We start from the raw sequence: 10,274 nt of genomic DNA, 5'->3' as shown, positions 1-10,274 counted from the left end.
TGAGCGTTTCAGAGCGAGAGCAGCCTGTTTTTGCACTAAGCTGCATTTCACTGAAAAAAGGTCTTTCAAACAGGTTTACTAGCCTGAACTGGTTGAATTTGGATCTTCTTCATGGCAAATGAGTTTTTAACTGGAATTTAATTCATCAAGGCTGAAAAGTGGGTTATGTCAAAAATGAGCGTTTCAGAGCGATAGGAGGCTGTTTTAGCACTGTACAGTCGCCTAAGGCTGAAAAGTGGCTTATGTGAAAAATGAGCGTTTCAGAGCGAGAGCAGCCTGTTTTTGCACTAAGCTGCATTTCACTGAAAAAAGGTCTTTCAAACAGGTTTACTAGCCTGAACTGGTTGAATTTGGATCTTCTTCATGGCAAAGGAGTTTTTACCTGGAATTTAATTCATTAAGGCTGAAAAGTGGGTTATGTCAAAAATGAGCGTTTCAGAGCGATTGGAGGCTGTTTTAGCGCTGAAAAGTGGCTTATGTGAAAAATGAGCGTTTCAGAGCGAGAGCAGCCTGTTTTTGCACTAAGCTGCATTTCACTGAAAAAAGGTCTTTCAAACAGGTTTACTAGCCTGAACTGGTTGAATTTGGATCTTCTTCATGGCAAATGAGTTTTTACCTGGAATTTAATTCATTAAGGCTGAAAAGTGGGTTATGTCAAAAATGAGCGTTTCAGAGCGATAGGAGGCTGTTTTAGCACTGTACAGTCGCCTAAGGCTGAAAAGTGGCTTATGTCAAAAATGAGCGTTTCAGAGCGATTGGAGGCTGTTTTAGCGCTGAAAAGTGGCTTATGTGAAAAATGAGCGTTTCAGAGCGAGAGCAGCCTGTTTTTGCACTAAGCTGCATTTCACTGAAAAAAGGTCTTTCAAACAGGTTTACTAGCCTGAACTGGTTGAATTTGGATCTTCTTCATGGCAAAGGAGTTTTTACCTGGAATTTAATTCATTAAGGCTGAAAAGTGGGTTATGTCAAAAATGAGCGTTTCAGAGCGATTGGAGGCTGTTTTAGCGCTGAAAAGTGGCTTATGTGAAAAATGAGCGTTTCAGAGCGAGAGCAGCCTGTTTTTGCACTAAGCTGCATTTCACTGAAAAAAGGTCTTTCAAACAGGTTTACTAGCCTGAACTGGTTGAATTTGGATCTTCTTCATGGCAAATGAGTTTTTACCTGGAATTTAATTCATTAAGGCTGAAAAGTGGCTTATGTGAAAAATGAGCGTTTCAGAGCGAGAGGAGGCTGTTTTAGCACTGTACAGTCGCCTAAGGCTGAAAAGTGGCTTATGTGAAAAATGAGCGTTTCAGAGCGAGAGCAGCCTGTTTTTGCACTAAGCTGCATTTCACTGAAAAAAGGTCTTTCAAACAGGTTTACTAGCCTGAACTGGTTGAATTTGGATCTTCTTCATGGCAAATGAGTTTTTACCTGGAATTTAATTCATTAAGGCTGAAAAGTGGGTTATGTCAAAAATGAGCGTTTCAGAGCGATAGGAGGCTGTTTTAGCACTGTACAGTCGCCTAAGGCTGAAAAGTGGCTTATGTCAAAAATGAGCGTTTCAGAGCGATTGGAGGCTGTTTTAGCGCTGAAAAGTCGCTTATGTGAAAAATGAGCGTTTCAGAGCGAGAGCAGCCTGTTTTTGCACTAAGCTGCATTTCACTGAAAAAAGGTCTTTCAAACAGGTTTACTAGCCTGAACTGGTTGAATTTGGATCTTCTTCATGGCAAAGGAGTTTTTACCTGGAATTTAATTCATTAAGGCTGAAAATTGGGTTATGTCAAAAATGAGCGTTTCAGAGCGATAGGAGGCTGTTTTAGCACTGTACAGTCGACTAAGGCTGAAAAGTGGCTTATGTGAAAAATGAGCGTTTCAGAGCGAGAGCAGCCTGTTTTTGCACTAAGCTGCATTTCACTGAAAAAAGGTCTTTCAACCAGGTTTACTAGCCTGAACTGCATGAATTTGGATCTTCTTCATGGCAAAGGAGTTTTTACCTGGAATTTCATTCATTAAAGGTGAAAAGTGGCTTATGTGAAAAATGAGCGTTTCAGAGCGAGAGCAGCCTGTTTTTGCACTAAGCTGCATTTCACTGAAAAAAGGTCTTTCAAACAGGTTTACTAGCCTGAACTGGTTGAATTTGGATCTTCTTCATGGCAAATGAGTTTTTACCTGGAATTTAATTCATTAAGGCTGAAAAGTGGCTTATGTCAAAAATGAGCGTTTCAGAGCGATAGGAGGCTGTTTTAGCACTGTACAGTCGCCTAAGGCTGAAAAGTGGCTTATGTGAAAAATGAGCGTTTCAGAGCGAGAGCAGCCTGTTTTTGCACTAAGCTGCATTTCACTGAAAAAAGGTCTTTCAACCAGGTTTACTAGCCTGAACTGCATGAATTTGGATCTTCTTCATGGCAAAGGAGTTTTTACCTGGAATTTCATTCATTAAAGGTGAAAAGTGGCTTATGTGAAAAATGAGCGTTTCAGAGCGAGAGCAGCCTGTTTTTGCACTAAGCTGCATTTCACTGAAAAAAGGTCTTTCAAACAGGTTTACTAGCCTGAACTGGTTGAATTTGGATCTTCTTCATGGCAAAGGAGTTTTTACCTGGAATTTAATTCATTAAGGCTGAAAAGTGGGTTATGTCAAAAATGAGCGTTTCAGAGCGATAGGAGGCTGTTTTAGCACTGTACAGTCGCCTAAGGCTGAAAAGTGGCTTATGTGAAAAATGAGCGTTTCAGAGCGATTGGAGGCTGTTTTAGCGCTGAAAAGTGGCTTATGTGAAAAATGAGCGTTTCAGAGCGAGAGCAGCCTGTTTTTGCACTAAGCTGCATTTCACTGAAAAAAGGTCTTTCAAACAGGTTTACTAGCCTGAACTGGTTGAATTTGGATCTTCTTCATGGCAAATGAGTTTTTACCTGGAATTTAATTCATTAAGGCTGAAAAGTGGCTTATGTCAAAAATGAGCGTTTCAGAGCGATAGGAGGCTGTTTTAGCACTGTACAGTCGCCTAAGGCTGAAAAGTGGCTTATGTGAAAAATGAGCGTTTCAGAGCGAGAGCAGCCTGTTTTTGCACTAAGCTGCATTTCACTGAAAAAAGGTCTTTCAACCAGGTTTACTAGCCTGAACTGCATGAATTTGGATCTTCTTCATGGCAAAGGAGTTTTTACCTGGAATTTCATTCATTAAAGGTGAAAAGTGGCTTATGTGAAAAATGAGCGTTTCAGAGCGAGAGCAGCCTGTTTTTGCACTAAGCTGCATTTCACTGAAAAAAGGTCTTTCAAACAGGTTTACTAGCCTGAACTGGTTGAATTTGGATCTTCTTAATGGCAAAGGAGTTTTTACCTGGAATTTAATTCATTAAGGCTGAAAAGTGGGTTATGTCAAAAATGAGCGTTTCAGAGCGATAGGAGGCTGTTTTAGCACTGTACAGTCGCCTAAGGCTGAAAAGTGGCTTATGTGAAAAATGAGCGTTTCAGAGCGATTGGAGGCTGTTTTAGCGCTGAAAAGTGGCTTATGTGAAAAATGAGCGTTTCAGAGCGAGAGCAGCCTGTTTTTGTACTAAGCTGCATTTCACTGAAAAAAGGTCTTTCAAACAGGTTTACTAGCCTGAACTGGTTGAATTTGGATCTTCTTCATGGCAAATGAGTTTTTACCTGGAATTTAATTCATTAAGGCTGAAAAGTGGGTTATGTCAAAAATGAGCGTTTCAGAGCGATAGGAGGCTGTTTTAGCACTGTACAGTCGCCTAAGGCTGAAAAGTGGCTTATGTCAAAAATGAGCGTTTCAGAGCGATTGGAGGCTGTTTTAGCGCTGAAAAGTGGCTTATGTGAAAAATGAGCGTTTCAGAGCGAGAGCAGCCTGTTTTTGCACTAAGCTGCATTTCACTGAAAAAAGGTCTTTCAAACAGGTTTACTAGCCTGAACTGGTTGAATTTGGATCTTCTTCATGGCAAATGAGTTTTTACCTGGAATTTAATTCATTAAGGCTGAAAAGTGGGTTATGTCAAAAATGAGCGTTTCAGAGCGATAGGAGGCTGTTTTAGCACTGTACAGTCGCCTAAGGCTGAAAAGTGGCTTATGTCAAAAATGAGCGTTTCAGAGCGATTGGAGGCTGTTTTAGCGCTGAAAAGTCGCTTATGTGAAAAATGAGCGTTTCAGAGCGAGAGCAGCCTGTTTTTGCACTAAGCTGCATTTCACTGAAAAAAGGTCTTTCAAACAGGTTTACTAGCCTGAACTGGTTGAATTTGGATCTTCTTCATGGCAAAGGAGTTTTTACCTGGAATTTAATTCATTAAGGCTGAAAATTGGGTTATGTCAAAAATGAGCGTTTCAGAGCGATAGGAGGCTGTTTTAGCACTGTACAGTCGACTAAGGCTGAAAAGTGGCTTATGTGAAAAATGAGCGTTTCAGAGCGAGAGGAGGCTGTTTTAGCACTGTACAGTCGCCTAAGGCTGAAAAGTGGCTTATGTGAAAAATGAGCGTTTCAGAGCGAGAGCAGCCTGTTTTTGCACTAAGCTGCATTTCACTGAAAAAAGGTCTTTCAACCAGGTTTACTAGCCTGAACTGCATGAATTTGGATCTTCTTCATGGCAAAGGAGTTTTTACCTGGAATTTCATTCATTAAAGGTGAAAAGTGGCTTATGTGAAAAATGAGCGTTTCAGAGCGAGAGCAGCCTGTTTTTGCACTAAGCTGCATTTCACTGAAAAAAGGTCTTTCAAACAGGTTTACTAGCCTGAACTGGTTGAATTTGGATCTTCTTCATGGCAAATGAGTTTTTACCTGGAATTTAATTCATTAAGGCTGAAAAGTGGCTTATGTCAAAAATGAGCGTTTCAGAGCGATAGGAGGCTGTTTTAGCACTGTACAGTCGCCTAAGGCTGAAAAGTGGCTTATGTGAAAAATGAGCGTTTCAGAGCGAGAGGAGGCTGTTTTAGCACTGTACAGTCGCCTAAGGCTGAAAAGTGGCTTATGTGAAAAATGAGCGTTTCAGAGCGAGAGCAGCCTGTTTTTGCACTAAGCTGCATTTCACTGAAAAAAGGTCTTTCAAACAGGTTTACTAGCCTGAACTGGTTGAATTTTGATCTTCTTCATGGCAAAGGAGTTTTTACCTGGAATTTCATTCATTAAAGGTGAAAAGTGGCTTATGTCAAAAATGAGCGTTTCAGAGCGATTGGAGGCTGTTTTAGCGCTGAAAAGTGGCTTATGTGAAAAATGAGCGTTTCAGAGCGAGAGCAGCCTGTTTTTGCACTAAGCTGCATTTCACTGAAAAAAGGTCTTTCAAACAGGTTTACTAGCCTGAACTGGTTGAATTTGGATCTTCTTCATGGCAAAGGAGTTTTTACCTGGAATTTCATTCATTAAAGGTGAAAAGTGGCTTATGTCAAAAATGAGCGTTTCAGAGCGATTGGAGGCTGTTTTAGCACTGTACAGTCGCCTAAGGCTGAAAAGTGGCTTATGTCAAAAATGAGCGTTTCAGAGCGATTGGAGGCTGTTTTAGCGCTGAAAAGTGGCTTATGTGAAAAATGAGCGTTTCAGAGCGAGAGCAGCCTGTTTTTGCACTAAGCTGCATTTCACTGAAAAAAGGTCTTTCAAACAGGTTTACTAGCCTGAACTGGTTGAATTTGGATCTTCTTCATGGCAAATGAGTTTTTAACTGGAATTTAATTCATTAAGGCTGAAAAGTGGGTTATGTCAAAAATGAGCGTTTCAGAGCGATAGGAGGCTGTTTTAGCACTGTACAGTCGCCTAAGGCTGAAAAGTGGCTTATGTGAAAAATGAGCGTTTCAGAGCGAGAGCAGCCTGTTTTTGCACTAAGCTGCATTTCACTGAAAAAAGGTCTTTCAACCAGGTTTACTAGCCTGAACTGCATGAATTTGGATCTTCTTCATGGCAAAGGAGTTTTTACCTGGAATTTCATTCATTAAAGGTGAAAAGTGGGTTATGTCAAATATGAGCGTTTCAGAGCGATAGGAGGCTGTTTTAGCACTGTACAGTCGCCTAAGGCTGAAAAGTGGCTTATGTGAAAAATGAGCGTTTCAGAGCGAGAGCAGCCTGTTTTTGCACTAAGCTGCATTTCACTGAAAAAAGGTCTTTCAAACAGGTTTACTAGCCTGAACTTGTTGAATTTGGATCTTCTTCATGGCAAAGGAGTTTTTACCTGGAATTTCATTCATTAAAGGTGAAAAGTGGCTTATGTCAAAAATGAGCGTTTCAGAGCGATTGGAGGCTGTTTTGGAGCTGAAAAGTGGCTTATGTGAAAAATGAGCGTTTCAGAGCGAGAGCAGCCTGTTTTTGCACTAAGCTGCATTTCACTGAAAAAAGGTCTTTCAAACAGGTTTACTAGCCTGAACTGGTTGAATTTGGATCTTCTTCATGGCAAATGAGTTTTTACCTGGAATTTAATTCATTAAGGCTGAAAAGTGGCTTATGTCAAAAATGAGCGTTTCAGAGCGATAGGAGGCTGTTTTAGCACTGTACAGTCGCCTAAGGCTGAAAAGTGGCTTATGTGAAAAATGAGCGTTTCAGAGCGAGAGCAGCCTGTTTTTGCACTAAGCTGCATTTCACTGAAAAAAGGTCTTTCAACCAGGTTTACTAGCCTGAACTGCATGAATTTGGATCTTCTTCATGGCAAAGGAGTTTTTACCTGGAATTTCATTCATTAAAGGTGAAAAGTGGCTTATGTGAAAAATGAGCGTTTCAGAGCGAGAGCAGCCTGTTTTTGCACTAAGCTGCATTTCACTGAAAAAAGGTCTTTCAAACAGGTTTACTAGCCTGAACTGGTTGAATTTGGATCTTCTTCATGGCAAAGGAGTTTTTACCTGGAATTTAATTCATTAAGGCTGAAAAGTGGGTTATGTCAAAAATGAGCGTTTCAGAGCGATAGGAGGCTGTTTTAGCACTGTACAGTCGCCTAAGGCTGAAAAGTGGCTTATGTGAAAAATGAGCGTTTCAGAGCGATTGGAGGCTGTTTTAGCGCTGAAAAGTGGCTTATGTGAAAAATGAGCGTTTCAGAGCGAGAGCAGCCTGTTTTTGCACTAAGCTGCATTTCACTGAAAAAAGGTCTTTCAAACAGGTTTACTAGCCTGAACTGGTTGAATTTGGATCTTCTTCATGGCAAATGAGTTTTTACCTGGAATTTAATTCATTAAGGCTGAAAAGTGGGTTATGTCAAAAATGAGCGTTTCAGAGCGATAGGAGGCTGTTTTAGCACTGTACAGTCGCCTAAGGCTGAAAAGTGGCTTATGTGAAAAATGAGCGTTTCAGAGCGAGAGGAGGCTGTTTTAGCACTGTACAGTCGCCTAAGGCTGAAAAGTGGCTTATGTGAAAAATGAGCGTTTCAGAGCGAGAGCAGCCTGTTTTTGCACTAAGCTGCATTTCACTGAAAAAAGGTCTTTCAAACAGGTTTACTAGCCTGAACTGGTTGAATTTGGATCTTCTTCATGGCAAAGGAGTTTTTACCTGGAATTTAATTCATTAAGGCTGAAAAGTGGGTTATGTCAAAAATGAGCGTTTCAGAGCGATAGGAGGCTGTTTTAGCACTGTACAGTCGCCTAAGGCTGAAAAGTGGCTTATGTGAAAAATGAGCGTTTCAGAGCGAGAGCAGCCTGTTTTTGCACTAAGCTGCATTTCACTGAAAAAAGGTCTTTCAAACAGGTTTACTAGCCTGAACTTGTTGAATTTGGATCTTCTTCATGGCAAAGGAGTTTTTACCTGGAATTTCATTCATTAAAGGTGAAAAGTGGCTTATGTCAAAAATGAGCGTTTCAGAGCGATTGGAGGCTGTTTTAGCGCTGAAAAGTGGCTTATGTGAAAAATGAGCGTTTCAGAGCGAGAGCAGCCTGTTTTTGCACTAAGCTGCATTTCACTGAAAAAAGGTCTTTCAAACAGGTTTACTAGCCTGAACTGGTTGAATTTGGATCTTCTTCATGGCAAATGAGTTTTTACCTGGAATTTAATTCATTAAGGCTGAAAAGTGGGTTATGTCAAAAATGAGCGTTTCAGAGCGATAGGAGGCTGTTTTAGCACTGTACAGTCGCCTAAGGCTGAAAAGTGGCTTATGTGAAAAATGAGCGTTTCAGAGCGAGAGCAGCCTGTTTTTGCACTAAGCTGCATTTCACTGAAAAAAGGTCTTTCAAACAGGTTTACTAGCCTGAACTTGTTGAATTTGGATCTTCTTCATGGCAAAGGAGTTTTTACCTGGAATTTCATTCATTAAAGGTGAAAAGTGGCTTATGTCAAAAATGAGCGTTTCAGAGCGATTGGAGGCTGTTTTAGCGCTGAAAAGTGGCTTATGTGAAAAATGAGCGTTTCAGAGCGAGAGCAGCCTGTTTTTGCACTAAGCTGCATTTCACTGAAAAAAGGTCTTTCAAACAGGTTTACTAGCCTGAACTGGTTGAATTTGGATCTTCTTCATGGCAAAGGAGTTTTTACCTGGAATTTCATTCATTAAAGGTGAAAAGTGGCTTATGTCAAAAATGAGCGTTTCAGAGCGATTGGAGGCTGTTTTAGCGCTGAAAAGTGGCTTATGTGAAAAATGAGCGTTTCAGAGCGAGAGCAGCCTGTTTTTGCACTAAGCTGCATTTCACTGAAAAAAGGTCTTTCAAACAGGTTTACTAGCCTGAACTGGTTGAATTTGGATCTTCTTCATGGCAAAGGAGTTTTTACCTGGAATTTCATTCATTAAAGGTGAAAAGTGGCTTATGTCAAAAATGAGCGTTTCAGAGCGATTGGAGGCTGTTTTAGCACTGTACAGTCGCCTAAGGCTGAAAAGTGGCTTATGTCAAAAATGAGCGTTTCAGAGCGATTGGAGGCTGTTTTAGCGCTGAAAAGTGGCTTATGTGAAAAATGAGCGTTTCAGAGCGAGAGCAGCCTGTTTTTGCACTAAGCTGCATTTCACTAAAAAAAGGTCTTTCAAACAGGTTTACTAGCCTGAACTGGTTGAATTTGGATCTTCTTCATGGCAAATGAGTTTTTAACTGGAATTTAATTCATTAAGGCTGAAAAGTGGGTTATGTCAAAAATGAGCGTTTCAGAGCGATAGGAGGCTGTTTTAGCACTGTACAGTCGCCTAAGGCTGAAAAGTGGCTTATGTGAAAAATGAGCGTTTCAGAGCGAGAGCAGCCTGTTTTTGCACTAAGCTGCATTTCACTGAAAAAAGGTCTTTCAACCAGGTTTACTAGCCTGAACTGCATGAATTTGGATCTTCTTCATGGCAAAGGAGTTTTTACCTGGAATTTCATTCATTAAAGGTGAAAAGTGGGTTATGTCAAAAATGAGCGTTTCAGAGCGATAGGAGGCTGTTTTAGCACTGTACAGTCGCCTAAGGCTGAAAAGTGGCTTATGTGAAAAATGAGCGTTTCAGAGCGAGAGCAGCCTGTTTTTGCACTAAGCTGCATTTCACTGAAAAAAGGTCTTTCAAACAGGTTTACTAGCCTGAACTTGTTGAATTTGGATCTTCTTCATGGCAAAGGAGTTTTTACCTGGAATTTCATTCATTAAAGGTGAAAAGTGGCTTATGTCAAAAATGAGCGTTTCAGAGCGATTGGAGGCTGTTTTAGCGCTGAAAAGTGGCTTATGTGAAAAATGAGCGTTTCAGAGCGAGAGCAGCCTGTTTTTGCACTAAGCTGCATTTCACTGAAAAAAGGTCTTTCAAACAGGTTTACTAGCCTGAACTTGTTGAATTTGGATCTTCTTCATGGCAAAGGAGTTTTTACCTGGAATTTCATTCATTAAAGGTGAAAAGTGGCTTATGTCAAAAATGAGCGTTTCAGAGCGATTGGAGGCTGTTTTAGCGCTGAAAAGTGGCTTATGTGAAAAATGAGCGTTTCAGAGCGAGAGCAGCCTGTTTTTGCACTAAGCTGCATTTCACTGAAAAAAGGTCTTTCAAACAGGTTTACTAGCCTGAACTGGTTGAATTTGGATCTTCTTCATGGCAAAGGAGTTTTTACCTGGAATTTCATTCATTAAAGGTGAAAAGTGGCTTATGTCAAAAATGAGCGTTTCAGAGCGATTGGAGGCTGTTTTAGCGCTGAAAAGTGGCTTATGTGAAAAATGAGCGTTTCAGAGCGAGAGCAGCCTGTTTTTGCACTAAGCTGCATTTCACTGAAAAAAGGTCTTTCAAACAGGTTTACTAGCCTGAACTGGTTGAATTTGGATCTTCTTCATGGCAAATGAGTTTTTAACTGGAATTTAATTCATTAAGGCTGAAAAGTGGGTTATGTCAAAAATGAGCGTTTCAGAGCGATAGGAGGCTGTTTTAGCACTGTACAGTCGCCTAAGGCTGAAAAGTGGCTTATGTGAA

Source organism: Pagrus pagrus (genome assembly GCF_965226575.1).
Source record: "Pagrus pagrus genome assembly, contig: HAP1_SCAFFOLD_36, whole genome shotgun sequence".
NCBI classification, from domain to species: domain Eukaryota; kingdom Metazoa; phylum Chordata; class Actinopteri; order Spariformes; family Sparidae; genus Pagrus; species Pagrus pagrus.
This window is presented reverse-complemented; position numbering follows the sequence as displayed.